The sequence below is a fragment of the Lactuca sativa genome, chromosome 4 (genome assembly GCF_002870075.4).
Source record: "Lactuca sativa cultivar Salinas chromosome 4, Lsat_Salinas_v11, whole genome shotgun sequence".
Classification (NCBI taxonomy): domain Eukaryota; kingdom Viridiplantae; phylum Streptophyta; class Magnoliopsida; order Asterales; family Asteraceae; genus Lactuca; species Lactuca sativa.
The window spans coordinates 264,500,878-264,523,074 of record NC_056626.2 but is presented as its reverse complement, the minus strand read 5'-3'; the positions used below and the strand labels follow the sequence as shown (position 1 = coordinate 264,523,074).

At 31.4% G+C, this 22,197-nt stretch overlaps 2 long non-coding RNA genes across 3 annotated transcripts; both read left to right on the top strand.

The window, feature by feature from the left end:
- The first annotated feature begins 10,477 nt into the window (after nt 1–10,477).
- Nucleotides 10,478–13,046, top strand: LOC111904464 (uncharacterized). 2 transcript variants are annotated; one of them, XR_006190856.2, is made up of 3 exons: nt 10,478–11,068; nt 11,151–11,426; nt 11,987–13,046. It is a non-coding gene; the product is annotated as an uncharacterized LOC111904464 (long non-coding RNA). The 2 variants fall into 2 exon arrangements; XR_006190855.2 differs by having other exon boundaries at nt 11,151–11,443.
- Nucleotides 13,047–17,925: 4,879 nt separating this feature from the next.
- On the top strand, nt 17,926–19,155 carry LOC111904446 (uncharacterized). Its single transcript, XR_008232210.1, has 3 exons — nt 17,926–18,593; nt 18,671–18,943; nt 19,038–19,155. It is a non-coding gene; the product is annotated as an uncharacterized LOC111904446 (long non-coding RNA).
- The last annotated feature ends 3,042 nt before the right edge of the window (nt 19,156–22,197 follow it).

Sequence of the window (22,197 nt, the reverse complement as noted above, 5' to 3'; positions counted from 1 at the left end):
AGCCCTAGCCCGGCCGAGCATTTACGTTTGTCATCACTAAATCATCGAGGGGCCCAAAGATATCGCTTTTATCCTAGTTTGGATAAAAGGAACGGATAAACTTTGATACAATGCTTTCTTGTACTCACTAACCAAATCACACACAACAATATGTTTTATAACACCAAGTTACTAGTGCGTTTACATATTATCAATGTGCAACCGATTTGCTAGATACAACTCACACATCTCGGTTTCAAGAATATAAGATGTTATCGTCTCACTAATCACTCGTGATACAATTTCATGGAGTGATCCAAGTGAGCGTGGGTTTAATCCAATGCTCAAATCATATTCATAAGCACTCATGAACGTTGCAGCAAACATTTGCTTATGTCTAATACTCTTTTAGACAATCCACACACCAATTCACGACAGTCTTCATTCATATCTACTTCCAACATATGAACGACTGTGGCCCGTTTGAATAATTCGATTATTCTTAATAAACTCAATTATTCTAGAAGTCAAAACATGCAAATGTGAAACACAAGAATAATACTAATCCCATATGGCCTCAATCCTTTGAGCATAAATAAAACACCTTTTATTTATCACCATATTGATTACTCATTATTTGTCGTTTCGGGTAATCAACTTCTTACTTGAATTATTACACTTGTCCTATGCTCCTAGCATGCACACAATGTTTACCTATGGTTCTTACTTTGTGAAATAGATCACATTGAACACATTTCCAATCATTCTCATTTCACAACTCCAAATCCTTTTCCATAAGTGAAAGAATATCAAATTCTTGCTACTTATAGAATATGCTAGATTCTAACATTCTATGCAACTATCCTTTCGTAATGTCACTGCACCAAAGTCACAAAGACTATTGCCAATGATATTACAAAGTCCTCTATTGTAGATTGTTACAAGACAATTCCATAGACGTGATGTCTCTCACTCAAAGTACATTCTTTGAACATCCTTTTGCATAGAAGTTTCTAATCTAGTCATAGATTTTTCAATATTCAATTCCCAATCTGGACATGCTTCCATATTTTCCATATGACAACTCATTCTTAATAGAATCTCATCTATTCGTAATGATGTCGATATGGTCCATCCAATATGGAAACATTTCCATATTTTCCAATACTATACTTCCAACTACTCACAAGCGACCAATCCTCGTCGAACTTTGGATTGTCCTTTGATAGTTGTTTAATTATTCTAGTCAAAACCAATTCTAGTCCCTTTTCCCTCTAAATGCGCTCGACATTTAGAAAATTTTAGAATGGTCAAATATCAAAGCATTTGCAATCGATCCTATACCCGAAGCATATGGGACACGACGCATAATGTTTTATTTGCTATGTTCTCAAAATTTGAATTGTGAAGAGCAATGTCGTAATCATAATCGAAATTTTAAGAACACACTATGTACCCTTGACTAAATTTATTAACATTTCTCAACCTAAGCCTTTAGATTTGAAATGAAGCATAATATTCTCTCCCTTAATTATAGCAAAACAACCTTTCAACTCTTACAACTTTGCAAAGTATGACTCTTGTTTTCTATAATTAATATTGCTAACCTTGCAATACTTTCCTTAATAATCATACAATCATAACTTTTATGCTCCCACTATCATGATGATTATTATAAAACATAACACTTATGCTCCCACTAGCTTCGACATGTATTCATAAACATCTTAACTTTCAGAAAAACAATGCTTATTGAATTTCTTAAGTCCATGTTTCTAATATTTAGTGCTTTGATAATCTTTTATCAAGGCTTCTTGAACTTATACACCTTTGCCTTAGATAGTTCATATGTGTGTAAACAATTGCCAAACCTCACAATTCAAATTATGGAAAGGGATACCGTAACCATAATCGAATTCGAGAATGCAATTTTACAATCACTATCTTCTTAAAATCTCTCTTAGTGAAAGCATTTCCTCACAATCATTTTCATGAAGGAGGAAATCTTATGACACTTAGATTTAAACAGTGTATGTGTTCCTATCCACGTGAATTTGTTAAAACTAAAGTTTATGACAAATTCAAACTCATATGGACCGAACCTTCTTAATCTTGATTTCTTGTCTTATGGTAGCACAACTGTCCACCACATCTTCCAAGTAGTTAAGCAGCTCACCTTTTCCCATCAATGTACCTTTCATTGATTAAGGTGCTTTGCCTTTTATGCGTTCAAAATGAGAACTCATAGAACTCACATGCATAATTAACTCGATTGGATTGGCACAGAAACAAAATAATGTCAACACGATAGGTTGTAAACCTTAACTCGTGTGCTAGTGATGATCGATAAGGTTTATTTGATTTGTTCTTGAAACCTTTCAAGACCATTAAGACTCCCACTGACTCCATGACATATAAGATTCTCTTGTCAATAACCATTTCTTGACAAACAAATATTCAAGACTTAGTGTAGCTTTTACCAAAACACTTCACAAATTGGTCCTAGTTGGTCGTTGTCTTACCCAAGACATCACAACTTTCCACATTTGATGAATGTTACAAACCTTCTTAATACTTTTTCACTCAATGTCACAATCTTAACTTTAAGACTTGTTTTGGAACGAAGTATGATTGACTTCTTGATTTAACCATTTCTTCAATTCTTGATTCCTCTTCTTAGACATACAATTGTACTAAGACTCACTTAGAGGATCAATTGAGATATGGTTCTTAATCATTAAGACCTATCGTAAAGCATAAAAGGTACTCTCCCTTCTTCTTAGAATGGAGAAACTTTTATCTTTCTGCCTACTTGATTCTTCTTATTCGTTCTGCTATTGATCTAAACCCTTTAATCAATTCAGAATTACACTTAATCTTGTAAGTATAATCATATTCACTAAACCTTTAGTAAATCATGACGAATATCATTGTTACTTTTATGGTGGACTTGATTAACACGCAACTTTGTGTACTCGATCTCCTAGTCCTTCACTTGACACTTTGTCAACGAATTAGTCTAATTTCCAAATACGAAATTTCTCATTCATCATGCAATCAAGTTGCATGATTCCAAGTTTCTGTCCAATTGAAACTTGGGAATGAGAAACTCTCCCTATTTGGTAAATTCTCGATTTTCCATAAATAACATAATAAGAACCAAATCCATTATTGCTAATAATAGAAACATTTTAACATCAATTTTTCATATACGCCATTGTAAGGATAAATAAATAAAATTTAAAATCAGAATTTATTTTATTGCGGAAAAAATTTGTCCTTACAATGCAACTCATTGAAAAACTTATGCTAATACATCTTTCTTAGCAATCTAATTCTAACTCTAAGTAGTAGCTCAAGAATCTAATCTTCGGAAAATGCGATCGAAATCCATTCCTTCACGGTTAGATTTTGCTCACTTCTTCCCTTAAGCTTCCTTTCTTTTCTACAAAACATCAATTGTAATCTTATCACATTATGTATTAAGAATCTAGAATAAAGCTTAAAAGAGTTAGTCAATGGATTTTACCTAAATTAGATCCATACGTTTCGACTCTCCCATCTCTTAGATCTCTTAGGTAAATGGGGCAGCTTCGTCTCCAATGCCCTTTCTCTTGGCAATAAAAGCAAATTAACTCTTTTGGAACATGACATCAAACTTTTCGATCATAGCATGTCTTTCGTTGCCATTTTCTATATCCATAGAGTTCTTGAAGGCAGATTCACCGATCAACTTTGCTTTTCTATTGCGCCAAATCATTGTTGATTCAGCAACAATAAGCATATAGGTGAGATCTATAAGGGTCACGTCGCAGTTCATCATATAGTACTCTCTTACGAACTCACTATATGATTTAGGAAGTGACTAAAGAACCCAATCAACAGCCATCTCTTCACAGACAACGGATCCCAACATTCTTAACGTATCAATGTGTGACTTCATCTCTAGGACGTGTGCACACACCGACTTTCCTTCTTTATGTTTACTTGCCAAAGGGCTTGAGTGAGCTTGAACTTTTTCAAGCCTTCAAACTTGTGGGTTAGGGAGAACAATTGGAGGAGGTTGAGGAAGAGAAGCATGATCTCTTGTTCCTCGATCGAATCATGGAATATCATCTTCATGTGGAATGCTTGTTCCACGGGATTTGGGAAGACCATAGTTGTCGAACATTGACATCTACAAAACGGGAGAAAAATGAATTCAAGTTAGTTGATTGATTGAGTCCTTAGTAAATCACCCAAATGAGATACTAAGGCTAGGACCCAACACAATATTCTACAACTCGGGAGAGGGATGTCGTAACCCAAATTGCAGAACATTTGAAGGTAAGTGAATGACGATTCACTAATTTCCACCATGAAAAACAAAAAAGAAATTTAAGTTTTAAATCTATGAAAACTTCTAGATCCTTTGAGATTCATTTAACTTTCAATGGCATGTTTAAATCTCGATATGCCCCTCTTGTTTGTGACTGGGATGCCGAGGATCACAAAGCGGGTGTAAACAACCATGCAAACTTACATGGTGCCCTCACATGTTACAATCACCTATTCGATGTGTCGGTAAACCACACACGCTCCACCGAACTATGACAAACATTGAGTCACCCTTTGCTACCTTTGCTTAGAACCATTTAGTGTGCCGGTAAACCACACACGCTCCACTAACGTCTTCGCAAGGGCACAAAGTGTAATTTCATGGAATTGCATCAATTCACTTTTGCCTAAGTAACTAAGATTTGGGAATTTTATGAAAACATTTAGTTACTTTAGTAATTCATTATACTTATAATGGAAGGTTTCGTCCTATCCTACCCGTTCGGCTAACGACCCTCCACTAGTCAAGAGTGCGGTGGGTAAGAGTGGATACCCATTCAATCGCCATTTTATAGGCAATTTCCTTAAACACCCCTTATAGACGAGCTTCATGAATGAGGCCTACTAACTGTAAGACTGACTTTTACTCATATATATATATATATATATATATATATATATATATATATATATATATATATATATAATGTTAGACTTTTAATGTTATATATAGTATAGGGTGTATTTTATACTTTTAAAATATTAGGTGGTCTAATTTAACAATTATACTTTTAATTCAATTAAATTGTAAACCTAAAATTTTATGGATTTACTAAATCTCTATTAATTATACACCTTAATTAATTAATAAAACCATAAGGGTGTGATTTGAACTTTTTCAAAACTATACTACAGTTTTAGAATTTAACATTCCTAATTAAACTTTTAATCAACTTTTAAATTCCAAAACTTGAGGGCAAGTTTTGAAACATTTCAACACATTAGGGTTTAGAATTTAAATATACATCAAAATTAAACCATTAATCAAAATTTAAATTCCAAAACTTGAGGACAAGTTTTGAAACCTTTTTCAAAACATTAGGGTTTCAACTATTTAAATTTCAAAACAACAAAACTTTTGGGTTCAAATTTAAATTATAAAACCTAAAGGGCAAAATATGAAACTTTTCATAACAACAAGGATCAAATAACAAATAATTCAAATAATCCCATAATTATCCATATTTGATTTATTTAATGATTTCTTGCAAAACAATTTATCAATTTACTCAAAATAATTTATCAATTATCACATAAGGAAACAATTATCTTATTAATTGATAAATATCTTCAATTAGATCAAAATTATAGTCAAATATATCATATAATCGGATTAATATTGATCTAACATGATAAGGTAACAATCCATAAGCAAAAACAGCAAGAAAACCCGAGAAACCCTCCATCTGACGAGTTGACTCGTCGAGTCAAGCCTGGACTCGTCGAGTCAGCATGGACTCGGCGAGTTCATCTATGGACTCGGCGAGTCCAACCTCCAAAAATCCAAAAAATGAATTTTCCAGTTATACAATGCATCAATACAATTGAAACCAAGCTAGGCTCTGATACCACTGATGGGTTTTGGTCATAAGACATCCTATGTGCTCATACAAACCCTAATGCTCGGATCTAGGTTTCTCTATTGTACATGCTTTGAATCCAAGACTATAAACCCTAATTCTAGCATACAAGTAATCATATTAGATATTAGAATAGGTTTATAATATTACCTTGATTGTTATGTAGCAATAACAATCCCAATTCCTCCTTGAATTGACTTTGGAAGGCTTAGAGTCACAAGTGTCACTCCTCTAATGGCTCACAAACACCATAAGCAAGAGGATGAAGAGGAGAGAGGATGGAGGCTGCCCAAAACGTGTTCTAACCCTAGAAAAGAAGTTCCCCACGTTTTTGAGCCTTAAGGGTTCTATATATAGTGAGGCTATTAGGGTTATCTAACAAGGAAACCCTAATTTGGTTGCTTAAGCCCTAAGCAACCCATAGACTCCTTTAATCAAGCCCATGGACGATTTCCTTATGGGTTTCCCCATAGAATTCGTCCACCTCTTGATTTAAGGCAATCAATGGACCAAATTGCAATTATCTTATAATTACAATTCCAGTCCCTTAAGTTTAATTAATCTCTTTTAGTCACAAAACTAATTACCAATTAATTACTGACTAATATTAATTAAACAATATGATTTCTCCTTTAATATATTATTCCCATAATATATTAATAAATCATATTTAATCCTTTCTCTCCATAATTCATCCTATCAAGTTGCTTTGGTGAAGGCAACCCAAAAGGACCATGCACCATCGGGTCAAGTACATACCAAAATAGTTATGGACTTAGACACTAATCCAACAGTTCTGACCATTGCTGCTCATCTCCGGAGTCTCCAAAAAGATAGTATCAGCATGAGTGCTTACTACGCAGCCTTAAGTTTCCTTAAGGATTATGTTGCTGAATTTTGCAGATACGACTATGAGCTAGCACACTTGTTCAGACTCGAAGATTTTCTTGCCAAGATCGAATATGTGCTACCAAAAGTTGAACTGTTATTTGAAGGACCTATTGATGAATCGGTTCTAGGGTTTGTTTACAAAACAAAGAATACAAACAAGAAAGACTTCTTTAGAGTCCTTGACAAACACCTAGTTCCTACAAGAGCCCTTAAGAATCAGTTGAGCATCCAGGTCCGAAGCTCCTGAACACGTCAAGGCAAAGTTTGTGTGTCAGTTGCAGTGGTATATCGAAGTCAGGGATTAGTTGTTTAGAGCTTACACGTTCATCAAGGAAGAAGCGAACTAAGGTTACTTGATTGCAAAGTTTACTTAGGGGGAGATTGTTGGAACTTGTCAAGGCAAAGTGAACATCTAGCAATATCTAACCTTCTTGGAGTTCCGAAGTCAGTCAAAGTTCCCAAATATAAGATGTTACGGAATCAGTTTTGTGTCCGGACTTGAAGCCTTGCTCCGGATGAGAAGATCAGTAGAAGGCATTCCGGAATGAATAATGTGTCCGGAATGTTAGCTTGTCAGAATCAATGTTTTATCCATGTGCATTTATTATATTTGTCTTTTAGCTTGATTTTACATCTCATAGGACTTAGTCGTTCTGTCAACTTAGATAAATCAGAGTGTCGGAAGCACCTCTTCTGTCCGGTTCCATGTATGTTAATGGTTTGTACGATGTAATATTATCTCCTATTTAAAGAAGCTTTAAAATACCAAATCAAGTAACGGATTATTCAAACATATCTAGCAATATTTCAGTTTACTTCACTTTCTAAATTATTCTCTCAAACATTCTTCTTGTTTTTCATTTATTGTATTTACCTTGATCATTATTTTCACTATTCATTAATATCTTGAATACTTTGTTGATTGCATTAACTCAGACTTGAGTGGAACATTCCTTAGCAAGCAGACATTAATCTTAAGCATTAACTCAATGTTTTAGTTCTCAAACCTTGTCTCTGCGCACTAGATCGTTTGTTCTCACAAATATTACATCACAAATTTAGAATGATGTAAGGTAATATATTTGCAATGATACTTGTAGTTTTTTTTTTTTTTTTTAATTTTCTTTTGGTGTTTATATCTTTATTTGATTAAAGAAAATAATATGTTGAACTCTATTATTTATGTTATAGGTTTAACCTAATTTTACAAAAAAAAAAAAAAAAAAAAAAAAAAAAAAAAAAAAGAATGATATCATGTTAATTAGAATGAGTGAAATATGTTATATTTATCTGTGATTACAATTGTATGAATATGTTTTAATCTAAATATCTTAGAAAAAAGTTCAAGTGTAGTCATCTATAAATACAAGATCTTAATTTCAGCGTGATTTTAATCATTTGTAACTAGAATATTAATATTATCAATATAAATATATGAATTAAATTGTAGTATAATATTACATTTATGAATAGAACCGTGTAATATAAAAATCTAACTTTGTCATATTCATTTATGAATATAAATGCCGGTGAATTCATTTATCAATTATCAATGAATAAAAATCCATTATAAGATTTATTTTATATAAACTACTAATTTTTATAAAAAACACAAATTACGCATTCATAAATAAATACAACAAAAATTGGAATAATAATGGGTTTGTTGATATACGAAAAAAACAAATGATTTAAATATAATATGATTTGAATTCCGATTGATAAAAAAAAACACTAATTTTTTTAGAAAAAAATTGAACTAAATGATTATATCATTGTAACATTATATGAAATTATCATTTAATTAAGTTTGATTATTTCATTAATGCAATAGTAACATTTCTACAAGACTCTTTAAAAATGATTTGTCGTTCTTATGCTTTTAACATTTTTATGTTTTCAATAAATCTTTTATATATATATATATATATATATATATATATATATATATATATATATATATATATATATATATATATATATATATATATATATATATATATATATATATATAGAGAGAGAGAGAGAGAGAGAGAGAGAGAGAGGTAGGTTCAATGGAAAATGAACAATTAGGGCAACATATGCTGGAACCAATGATCAGGTGACACGTGTCCATTTCTTTATTCATAAGCAATCTACTATGGAAGTTATTTATGTAGTTATTCCAAAGTGATGTGTTATCATGCTTTCATTGGTTCCAACATGTGTTGCCCTAATTGTTTATTTTCCATATAACTCTTACCAATATATATATATATATATATATATATATATATATATATATATATATATATATATATATATATATATATATATATATATATATATATATATGGTTCTGAAGAGGACTCAAAAATGGTGAGTACTGAAAGGACAATTCTCTACCAATTATTTGGTAAATGACACAAACATCAAATCCAAATACTTGGTCATGGTGCGTTTGTATGCGACCCACGTATGTGGTAAGTAATACGGACTCGATTATTTAATCACGCGCGACAAACGTCCATAGAATGTTATTTAAGTGAGATTAGTATTTATTTTTCTTTATTTTATTTTGTTTTGTTTTTTGTTAAACAAAATTCAAAAAAAAACAGATATAAGCTGAGTTTTAAAGTTTTTAATTTTTTTCGTTTTTTTAATTTTTTGTTATTTTTTTTAATATCTTTACTACATAGTTGATGATACTATTGTTTTTCTTTATATATATATATATATATATATATATATATATATATATATATATATATATATATATATATATATATATATATATATATATATATATCATGGTTGCAGAAATCGTTTGACGGTAGCTGGCGGTCGACTGGTGTTAAGGGATTAATCGGTCTTGGCGGAGATTAATCGAGGATTAATCGGGGACCATAAATTATTATAAAATATTAAAATTAATTAAATATTAATATATCTTAAGACAAACTAGTACTTCAAAATTAGAAAATAATAAAAATTGTAATTTGAAATTCTGGAAATACGAAAATATGAATATTTTGGTATAATATTTGAAATTTTGAAAATTTGAAAGTTTTAGAGTAAAAAAAGAAAGTTGGTTTTTTGAATTTTTAAAAAAAAAATTAAAATTAAAATTTTTTGACCTTTTTTTCGATTTTTTTGACTTTTTCGACTTTTTTTACTTTTGTTGACCGATTAATCCCGCCAAACCCGGTTAATCCTAAATTTCCGATTAATGCCCTAATCATCGACGGTTGGAGAACGCCAAGCGATTAATCGTGATTTCTGCAACCATGATATATATATATATATATATATATATATATATATATATATATATATATATATATATATATATATATATATATATATATATATATATATATATATATATATATATATATATATATGAAAAATGACATAAATGTCCTACAAACTTTCTAAAATTGACCTTTTAAGTCCCTAAATTAATTTCGTGTCTTTATAGGGGCATAAGGTTAGAAGCAACCTGTATTTTTAGTTCTTCTAACCTATTATAGCAGGTTTCAATGACACATCGGCTATTTTCCATTTAAAAGTCAAAATCATTGACTTTCTCAAAATTGATTTCCATTTTGTTCTTATTATATACAAATAAAGGAGATTTTTGTTCTTATTATGTACAAAAAATAAACCATAAATCTCCCCATAATACTTCCTGGGCAGCCGATATCTTCCCAATTTTCATGCTAATGGCCACTTTATTGTCTCTCTCTCTCTCTCTCCGCTGCTTATTAAGATCTAATCGATAAAAAGATATGTTTTAATCCAAGCATGCCGACTTTAATTTTGAGCTAAAATCACATGTTTTTATCGACACTGCATATTGATTTTGCAACACAGTTGCAGTCAATTCCATATTATCAAATCAAATCATGCTCTGTTATTTCGATTTTGGTTTTTCAGTTTCAAGGAAAATATCGGAGAAGGAAGAAAGCGGAGGTGATTGCGCTGAAGATGACGATGAGTGGAGAGATCTAATTGCGACTCCTAACCGTTTAATTTCCAATGACTTTTTTGTTTTGAAGTCTATAAAATTAGATGAACGTGAAGAAGATTTCGAAAAAGGTAACGATGGAAGTAGTCCCGAGGATAGAGATAGAGTTCATAGTATCAGAGTTTCGGTTTCTTCCTCACGAGTTACTGTGTGGCCTCCGATTCTTAAAATACATTGTGGTATTAGTCCCACTTCATTGCTCGATTCTCTGGTTTTGATCCCTAATTCCCAGGTAACGTAAAGCAATTCTCAATTTTAACCTGATTGAATCATGATTTTGATGTTTATTATTGTGTGATTTCTCATATTCACAGGCATCGCCAACTACTGGATCATTTCAATATCCTCTTTTTCTGAATCAAGAAATTTTAGGCATGAAATCAGAACATGACGACATGATTTTGATGTTTACTAATGTGTATTAGGTAACAGGAATGGGGAAGAGGATGAATAGTATTGGGTTAAGGAATAATTGGTCAACAAACATCTGATGTGGCAAAGGGGTAACCGGATGACTCCTTCATTTTGTCCAAATGGACCTAATCGACCCGACAAAGTGTAATTTATTCCCTTATACTACCACAAAATAAGTTAAGTGGCTAAATAGGTAAACCCTAGAAACATAATAGGACATTTATGTCATTTTCCCATATATATATATATATATATATATATATATATATATATATATATATATATATATATATATATATATATATATATATATATATATGTTCATTTGAGACAATGTTAATTTTGTGATATCGTGAGATGAAATCTAAAAATAATTTTAAGATACAAAATAAAAGAAAAAATCCAAATATTCTTTTTTGAATTATTATTTTCTTCATTTTCTTTAACTAGAAAAATAAAAACATTACTGTTTTTTTTAAAATACGTGAAATATTCTAATAAAATATTAAACTGTAACTATTTCAATGTGATTTTTAGTATGTTAAAATATTTTAGATATGTACACTATTTTAATATTCTACGAATATTCTAATATTCTAATTATCTAATAGAGTATTTCACATATATTAAAAAAATGGTTATTTATTTTATTTTATTTTTATTTATTTTATTTTATTTATTTTTTGTTTTTGATTAAAAAAAGTGACAAAAATAATGTTTTAAAAACGCTATACAGGCAACAACGAGTTCGGGTTGACCCGGGGCTTACCTTTAATTACTTCTTTCACGACGAGAGAACCGCGTCCGCATCAGTCGAAGTGGTGGAAGGCCCCCTGAGTCAAAGGGAGAGCTTATGCGCCTCTCTCCAAGAGAGACGAATTCGGTCCACTGTCTCTACTCCCACCTATCCCGCTTAAGGTTATATGGATGAAGCTTGCTTTGGGTCCACCACCTGGAAGAGTATTGAGATTTCTTGCTTTGAAGTGGGGTTGTAGTTAATCGATTAGCTAGTAGGCTAAGGTCTAAGCACTAAGGGAACAAGGGTCTAGCCTCAAAACCCTAACACTAAGCTAAGTGAACGACCAGCAGCTAATCGACTAAGTGGATTAGGATTGTTAGTGAGTGAAGCTTTGGGAAAGCTTACGAACGGGTATCCTTTGTCGCTAACCCGTGGCGGACAGAGCTAGCAGGTGACGGTAAAGGTACCTCCACATTTCGAACCTCGGGAGAGAAGGACGTTGATCGAGCTTTTCCATGCCTAGTCCCAGTTTCGGTTAAAGACCCAGAACGGGCTACATATCTATACTAATGAAGTTTTTATGTGAGAAAGTCAAGCCAGGACGTCCTTCTCTCATTCTGGTGCTTGTAAGATAAGACCAGTAGATGAATTAGGAAAGAAGGCCTATGCCCGGTTAAAGTGAAAGGTTGTAGTGAGAGCGACGGGGCTTACTTTCTCTTTGGTTTGTGCACAGTTATTTCTATATGGGTTCTGTCATTCTGGGTTGTCGACTCACTCTATGATGCAGGTTGAATTGTTCCAAAACCGCTTCCACGGAATTTTAGGGATTTTGGTTTGCTGTATCAATGCACCAGTACGGACTCCCTCTATGGATTGGTTTGTCTTAAAATATCGCATAGTTCCGAGACCACCAGATTTGAGTTGTGATCATTTTTTGTTTTTCTTTCGGTAACCAATTGAGTTTTGGTGTCCTTAATATTTTTAAAAATTTTCAATTATTTTGCATTTTAAAAATGCTTTTTTATCTACAAAATGATTGTCTAGGATTGTACTCAGATCTATATATATATATATATATATATATATATATATATATATATATATATATATATATATATATATATATATATATATATATATATATATATATATATATATATATATATATATATATATTTGACTTTTTCTCATTCTTATCTATATAAATGCATAGTTTTTCTTTTTTCATTTCATTTTTATATTACAAATAATATATATTTTTGTTTTCAAAATATGTTTTCATTTACATCGTTATAACATTTGTTTTTCTTTTTCGGTAAAAGCGTTACAAAGTATGTTTATTGTATATCAGCTGTGAAAATATGAAATTTTATCGGCGTATGTAGGCCTGGCAATGGAGCGGGTTTTGACCCTGATCCGATCCAAACTCTTAACATTTATACGGGTTTGGAGCATAGTTTTTGATCCATTTACCCGTTAACGACCCGTACCCGCTAACCCTTTTATTAAAAGGGTCGGGTATGGATCATCACCGATCCGCTCCACTTATAACCCGCCGCATATAAATTTTAGAATTATACATTTATATTTTATACTACCTAAATTTTACTTTAAATTTCAATCGAAAGTCCGAAGAGAAAAGGCCAAAGACTAAACTATTTATACATAGGACTCGGGGACTCAACTTCTAGACTTCCAGTCTTCTTCCAAGAATCATGATGTCATTTCATTTATATTTCATCATATAAACACCAATATCATTTATAAATCAATAAATTCATTTATGAACTGGAAGAAAGTTTGTAATTGTTATTCTCTATCAATGCAATCAATGGTCAAAAACCAATTGGATGTAACTACAATAATGATTTTAATTCCAATCGAAAGTCTTCGAGTACATAATGTGTTTTCTAAATCAACATTTGTTTTATTTAACAAATGTGATTTTATGATTTAAGTAAAATGTGTTTGATTATTCAAAAAACCTACGGGTTACGGGGCGGGTTTGGAAATATGTTGATTCGGTGGATAAGGGTATGAGTTTGATTATTCAAAACCCTGCGGGTTATGGAGCGGGTTTGGATCGGGCTTTGGAATTTGTTAAAAGGGTTTGGATCAAGGTCGATTCGTTCCAAACCCGCCCCATTGCCAGGTCTAGGCGTATGAATCCAAAAGAAATTAATAAATTGTATGTTATTTTATTTTGAACTTAACACTCAAAAATATCTTCAGATTGCGAAACTAATTACGCCAGTATAATCGTTATAAATTACCAAGTTCAACGATAAGTTTTTCGTAGATTATCTCCATTCATTATATCACAAAAATACAGAATTCAACTAATTAATTATTTATTAATATAAAACAATTTTACATATACTAACAAAATAATTTTAGAACCACAGTTCTACGTATATTCATTATTTTATTCACATTCCATTATATCAATCCAAAAACATATTTTTGTTTTTTCTGTTTAATCATTTTCTGGTTTCAACTCATCTCACAAACTACAGCTCTTTCTACTCCATCTAATAAACTAAATCTCTATAACTCCTAATGACATTTGAAACGCGATTAATGGACATGTCTAATTTAAATTTCTTTAAATTAAATCATACATACATATAAAGCTAGCATTTTTTCTTGAATCTCATGCATTTGAAATCCCAATTCTTTTTTTCTTTCACCACATTCATTTGAAACTCTCATGACTTTTCAATTTCTGTATAATAATAATTATAATTTGGTAATTAGGTTAAATAAATATCAAATCTAAAGTGTATTCATACATAAACTAAATTTCAATATTAAATAATACCTTTAATTCTACTTATAAAATTATGTTTTTTAACTTTTAACATATTATACTTAATTTAATAGTTTTAATATATTGTTGGATGTAAACCATTATCATTTTAAATGTATAATTTTTAAACAATTTGTATAAAATACTTAAATTATTAATTAAAATATAACATTATAGGCTCAACTTAAATATAAATTTTATTAAACTTAGACAACCCAAAGATTATTTTATAAATAGTTAAAAGTGATAAATTGTAGTGTCTTTCTAATAATGGTTGTAAGTTGGTTAATAAGGTTAAATAAATATCAAACTTAAAGTGTAATCATAAATAGACTAAATTTCAATTTTAAAATAATATCTTTACTTCTGTTTATAAAGTTATGTCTTTAAATTTTAATATATTATACTTAATTTATTAGATTTAAAATATTGTTGCATGTAAACCATTATCAGTTTAAAGCTACAATTGTTGAACAGTTTGGACAAAATACTTAAATTGTTAATTTAAATATAACATTACAATGTCAACTTAAATATAAATTTCTGTTCCACTAAAAAAACCAAATAATATTTTGTAAATAGTTAAAAGTGATAAATGCAAAAACTAAATTGTAATATTAGTTTAACTAAAATATTTCCTAAATATATTTATATAATCGTTAAAAATTTTCAAATAAGTAGCTTAAAATAACTTATAATAACAATAGTTAAAAATAACTCTATATAAATGATTATATTGTTACCTTTAAAATCAAAAAATAATGTTTGATGTTTTAAATAATTATAATAATAGAAATTAAAACATTAAGCAAATAAATTTTAAAAAATTAGTTAAAAATAACAACTATAAATAATATTAAACCATATATAATATTTAATTTTATTGATGTGTAACTCGCGAGTAGAAGTCATTCAAAAGATTGAGATTATGACGTTATAATAGATTTATATATTATCATATAATTCAAAATAATCAATATATTATATCAAATTAATATACGGATTATTATATCAAATTTAACAACAACGTTAGTGTTATATTTTAAAAAAATATATATTTGTAAACACTTCAACTATATAGGCGTTTCTGTGCATTAAAATGTCAACTCAAATATAAATTTCAATTCCATTTAAAAAAACTAAAGAATATTTTTTAAATAGTTAAAAGTGATAAATTGTAGTGGTAAAAGCAAAAACTAAATTGTAATTTCAATTTAACTAAAATATTTCTTAAATATATTTTTATAATCGTTAAAAGTTTCCAAATAAGTAGCTTAAAATAACTTACAATAACAATAGTTAAAATCAACTCTATATAAATGATTATATTGTTAGCTTTAAAATAAAAAAAAAACAGTGTTTGATGTTTTAAATAATTATAATGATAGAAATTAAAACATTAAGCAAATAAGTTTTAAAACATTAATTAACAATAAAAACAACTATAAATAACATCAAATTATATATTATATTTAATTTTATTCATGTGTAACTCGCGGGTAGAAGTCATTCAAACGATTGAGATTATGAAGTTATAATAAATGTATATATTATCATATAATTCAAAATAATCAATATATTATATCAACTTAGTATATACAAATTATTATATCAAATTTAAAAACAACGTTATTGTTATATTTAAAAAATCATATATTTGTAAAGACTTCAACTATATAAGTGTTTCTGCGCAACGCGCGGACATTCACCTAGTTATGATAATATATGTTGGACACCTAGTCTTTAAACTAAATGTCAGCATTTACTGGACCATGTATGTTGTATGGCAATATTTTAAGAAAATATCTTTAAATTAAGACAAAATTGCAAAAATGGTCCCTATGGTTGGCAAATTTATGTGTTTTTTTGTCCAAAACGGAATGTTAACGCACCATTGGTCCAAAATTAGATCTTTCTATTGTTTTTGGTCCCTATACACTTAAAATGACAGTTATGCCCTTATAATTTATATTTTTTTATTTTCTTTAATTGTTGAAATACATAAACTAATTTAATTTATATATATATATATATATATATATATATATATATATATATATATATATATATATATATATTTAACTTAAAACTAAAAAATAAAAACAAATAACTCATTCCCCAATCTTATCTTAAACAAGCCCTTCATCATCGGCACCACCCTCATCACCGATATCTGGAACCTCCATTATCAACAACTATTGTCGCCGGAGTTCACCTAGATCGCAACACTACTAGAAAAAAGACCTTTTACGACGCGCAAAACACGACGCTCTTTGATTTATGTTACGCATTAGAGAGCGACATTAAAAAAGTGTCATCTCTTCAAAAATTTTAAGGATTTAGGTCGCGCATTACTGAGTGCCCTTAAATTAGTGTCTCATGTAAAAATATTAAAAACACGGAGGACACCTATAATAAAAAGGGCGTCCTCTACAAATGTCGCTTTATAATTTTAATAAACACGCGTTTCTGGGACTCAGGGGGGAAACTAAATCCCCCAAAATTTTGAACACCCGCTTCCTCTTCCTCTCTACTCTCTACACCCGCCAAATCAACTTCATTCTCTCCCTTCTTTCTCTCTGCAAACCCCTTCTTCTCCGATCGACTTTCACTTCCTTCTATGTGCAAACCCTAATCAAACATAACACATTTGAAATAGTAATATCTTCTTTCATTTTCTCCCCTGCTACTCTCTGTAAAACCTAGCAGCCGCCACCACTAGAAACATGGAAAATCCCCCAAAATTTTGAAGTACCCCGCTCACTCCTCTTCACCTCTACCCTACTCCATCTACAATGACTCCCCATGTTTACAAACCCTAGTCTAGTTGTGCTTCTATCCTTGGTCCTATTTCTTCATCCATTCAGCAAATTAGGGGAACACGACTTCTCCCTGTTACCTAATATGCGACTCCCATGAAACCGAGTTGCTTAACAGGATGAAACTCAACATCTCCGATCCGATCTTTATCTATTCTCTCAATATCTCTTGCGCTTTCGTATTTATAGCCAGAGTTGGAGAGCGAAAAGAAGAAAGAAGAAAGAAGAAAGAAGAAAGAAATGATGTGCGTATTCTTCCTCTTTTCTTCCTCTAGCTCGATCACAACCCTTCTTCTCCCTTCTTATTATTTCTTTTTTTATTTGCAGGTGAGGATGTGAGGTGGCGTTCAAAGGTTGTCAAGGGGTTGTGAGGAGCTATAGGGCTCAAGTTCGAGGTTGAAGATTAGAAACCGAAGGTTGAAGATCAGATTTGGGATTAGATGAGTCGCTGGTACAACTGACGTCGTCGTGGTGTAGGTCAGATGAGTCGCCGGAGTCCAGGCCAACTAACAGTGTCGCTGGAGTTTCGGGAAGCTAACGATGTCATCAATTCGAGTGCAGGTGATGTGCCGATTATTGATTTTGGATCAATTACTAACTGTTTGCCATTTTCTTTCTAGAAAATCAATGTAGTGTCTGCTTCTTAATCTTGTTCTCTATGAGTACCATTGTTACCGTCTCTGGTAAAAACATCTAACCATATGCCAGATTCGTTCATTCAGGTTCTCCTCTTCTCCTTTACGTCCCTAAACTTCTTTTCAATCAACACAATTAAGTTTTTACTGCCCACTAAGTGTTTGATTATTTGCTTCACTGAGTATTGCAATATTTGATTATCAAATCAAGGCCCCTGTCTCATCTTGTGTAATCCATTTTTGATACTAGTATTGTTGTTGTATGTTAAAAGGCTACAAAAGTACCTGTTAAAGAGTATGAGTTTGATGAAAAGAAGATGGCAAATGTGCAGTCTCATCTGGTGCGTATCAATAAGAGCATTATTGTACTTTTTAAATTTATTATTATTTTTTAATTTTTAATAATTGGGTTATGCAGGAAAAATTGGTTGCCAATAACTATTACTTGAACAGGTCTCCAAAAGATGCGTACAGATAAATATATTATTCATGAAGTGAAGGCAAGAATAGTTGAATGGTATATGATTATGAACAGGGGCAAATGCGTAAAATAAATAATGATTCTTTTTATTATGGATGGTGCACAGGACAAGGGCAGGCTGGTCAAGACTGGAAGCTTTACACATTCATATCCATTTTGTTGAAGATCTGATACCCCTCTTATCTACAGAGCAGTTCCCATGATGAGCAGGTAATAAACAATAATAATATTAGTAATGACCTTCTTTCTTTTTAGCATACCCTTTTTAATATGTTTTAATTTTTATTCTGGATCCATAATACAGTTGCTTGAAGCAGCTTGGTGTCTTACAAACATAGCTGCTGGAAAACCTAAAGAAACAAGAGCTTAATTGCCTGCATTACCTTTACTCATTGCTCAAATTGGAGGTTAGTGTTAAGTACTTAGTTTTTAATATTTCTTGATTTTTTCATATCACTTCAATGGCGTAATTCTAATTTTGTAATTGTTATCCAAAAAAGAGTTCAATGCCTGTTGCAGAGCAGTGTGCATAAGCATTAGGAAATGTTGCAGGAGAAGGTGAAGAACCGAGACAAATTCTGATTTCTCAAGGGGCATTACTTCCTCTTGCAAAAATGATGTTGCCAAATAAAGTTTCAACAGTTAGAACTGCTGCTTGGTGATTATCAAATTGCAACTGTAACTGACCTGCAACTCAACATGTTGGGTAGTGTTTTATCCCTGCTAGCAGTCCTTACAACTTGTGTTGCTTAGACTGTATCCTTGCTTTAAATATTTTGAATCATAAGGGTATTTATGTCTTTTTCACATATGAGAGATCCAAATCAAATCCTTGTCCCACCTCTTTGGGGTGAGGCAAAATATTTCAATTTTGTCCCATTGACAAGCTTTCTAGGCCTTTTTAATGGTGAGAATCACAAGGGTATTTTTATCTTTTTGCATTGGACAAAAAATTACAATATTTTTTATTTTTCACAGTGACATTTGCTATGTTATGTCATGTGGGACCCATATGTTGAATCTTAATAGATCTATCTCAGATGACAAATACAATCCAAAAGAAATACAAGGTTTCATCAAATCAACTTATATACGAAAAGTCATTGAACCATAACATAATTATCTCAGGTAATCATCAGTTCCATTCCCTTGCTTATTCCATTCCATTCCTCATATATTTTTCTCATTGTCTGATTGTTTTATATTGTTGAAGGAGAGAAAAAGAGAGAGAGAGAGAGAGAGAGAGAGAGAGAGATCCTTTGATAAATGTAGAATACGGAGTGAACACTGTAAACGAAAATAGTCCTCAAAAGTTAGGTGTGTGGAGTTTAGATAAAGATTTGCATGCGTGAAGATGTTGATTTTTGGGTGTTTAGATAAAATTATTATAATGGAAATGAGAAGTTTTCAATCCGGTAATGAAGATTTGTGATGGGAATGGAATGGAATTGGAATGGGTGAGAGAATATTGGTTAGTTGTTATTGTATTGTTTGACAAAATTTACAAGTGAGAAATATTGGGTTTGTTTGTTTGTATGAGTAGAAGAGTATATTGGTATTTAGCTATAATATTGTATTCTCCAGTGACCACACCTCTCCCTTCTTTTAATGGTGATGCACAACTATATCTACATCCAACTTAGCAATATACATTCTCTGGATCACCATATTATCAGATTATCCCTTGAATAGTTGTCATAAATACAGAATTTGAGGTATTTGTGGGCTTTCATTTCATTAATCTTGTTCATTATACAATTATGCTTCCAAGATTAGGACTTTTGTGAACCTTTCTGTGATTCTTTTCAGGGTTTGAAGGAAAATTTGAGCCAAGTTGCACGCTCAATTGGCCAACAACTACCCACTTATATGTTATAAATGCATCCACCTCAATGATTTGAGTCCTTGTTTTTGTTTTTTAGTTTGAGTGCTCCAACGTAGTTTATTTTTTGGTGTTTTATATACTGCAGCTAAAGAGACTACTTATGATGCCTCGAACAACACTCCTTGTTTGTTGCCTTCATGGATATCACAAGCATCTGCTGGCCAAGTAAGTTACCTTTTTACCCTTTGACTTTGTTGGTCAAGGTAGTTGACTACTTTCTATATTGCTTTTTTTTGTTGGTTTAGAGAAGGGGTAAGGCAAGGCGTGTGCAAACAGGGGAATGTTTCGACCTTTACCCTTGATGTGTTTATGATGCTTTTTCCTGGCATTGCATCTGTAGTGGTATGTATGCTTAATGCTTATTTATTTAATTTACAATTTACAATACAATTGATAGATATATGAATCCATATGTTACTCAATTTTGTTCTTTTTTATTTTTAATATGTGCAGCATAGGGAGACATCAATGTCCTTCAAAACTATAGATGATGTCCAAGTCTTACTCTATGCAGTAAGTATTAAAGAAATAGCAATGCACTTTCATTCATTTATTTCATATTTTTTTTCACATTTCTCTAATGATATTTTTCCTTGAGTCATAGAATGATTGGCTCATATCTTGTTTTTTGATATTTATACGCAGTTTTTTTCTTACGTCGGTGGTGGCGAAGTTCAAGATTAAGGGAGACTTGTAATCATGTTTGGCATTCCTTTCCAGTAAGAAACAGAGTTGTATGATTATTTGTTAGTTTTATAGGAATGTATAACACATGTTAGCAATGTATTATTTTTGTTTAACATTTGAATGATTTTTTGTATGACATTATAATTTGTGCAATTTATTTTATATTATGCAATGGATTGTATTTTTTGTATATGGTATTTTATTTATGTTATAAGAAATTAAATGAAAATTTAATTTAAAAATTAATAAATATATAAATTTTTTTTTAAACATTTAAATTTACGATACGCAAAAATGTATGTCATCTTCATTTATGACATGGCCTTTCTTGACAGGGGCTTTCTTGATACGCATTGCGTGTCATTAACACGCGCGTCGTAAGGTTACGACACGCGAATGCGTGTCGTCTTCCTTTATGACAGGGCCTTCCTTGATACGCATTGCGTGTCGTAACCGCGCGTCGTAAATGCGCTTCGTCTATAGACGACGCGCAAAAGCGCGTCGTCTCTCTTTATGACAGGGCCTTCCTTGACACGCATTTGCGCGTCGTCTGAGCGTTTTACGACGCGCAATGAGCGTCGTAAAAGGCCTTTTTTCTAGTAGTGCAACCACCACAACCTTTTCCAAAGGCCTGGTTGTTAGACTCCCCACCCCACTACCATCACCATTCGCCAGCATCGATACCGCCGGAAACCTTCACACCCCATTGATCTATTCTTACATTGGGGAAGGAGTGATGAACTGGGTCAACAGAGACAGCAGGGGAATTTAAACCCCAAATCGAATCACCCACCAAACATGGAGCCTTCGGTAATGGGATTGTAGAAGATGATAAAAAAATTAGGTCAATACCTCTTCTTTACCCACCACCAGCCAACTGCCACAACCATAC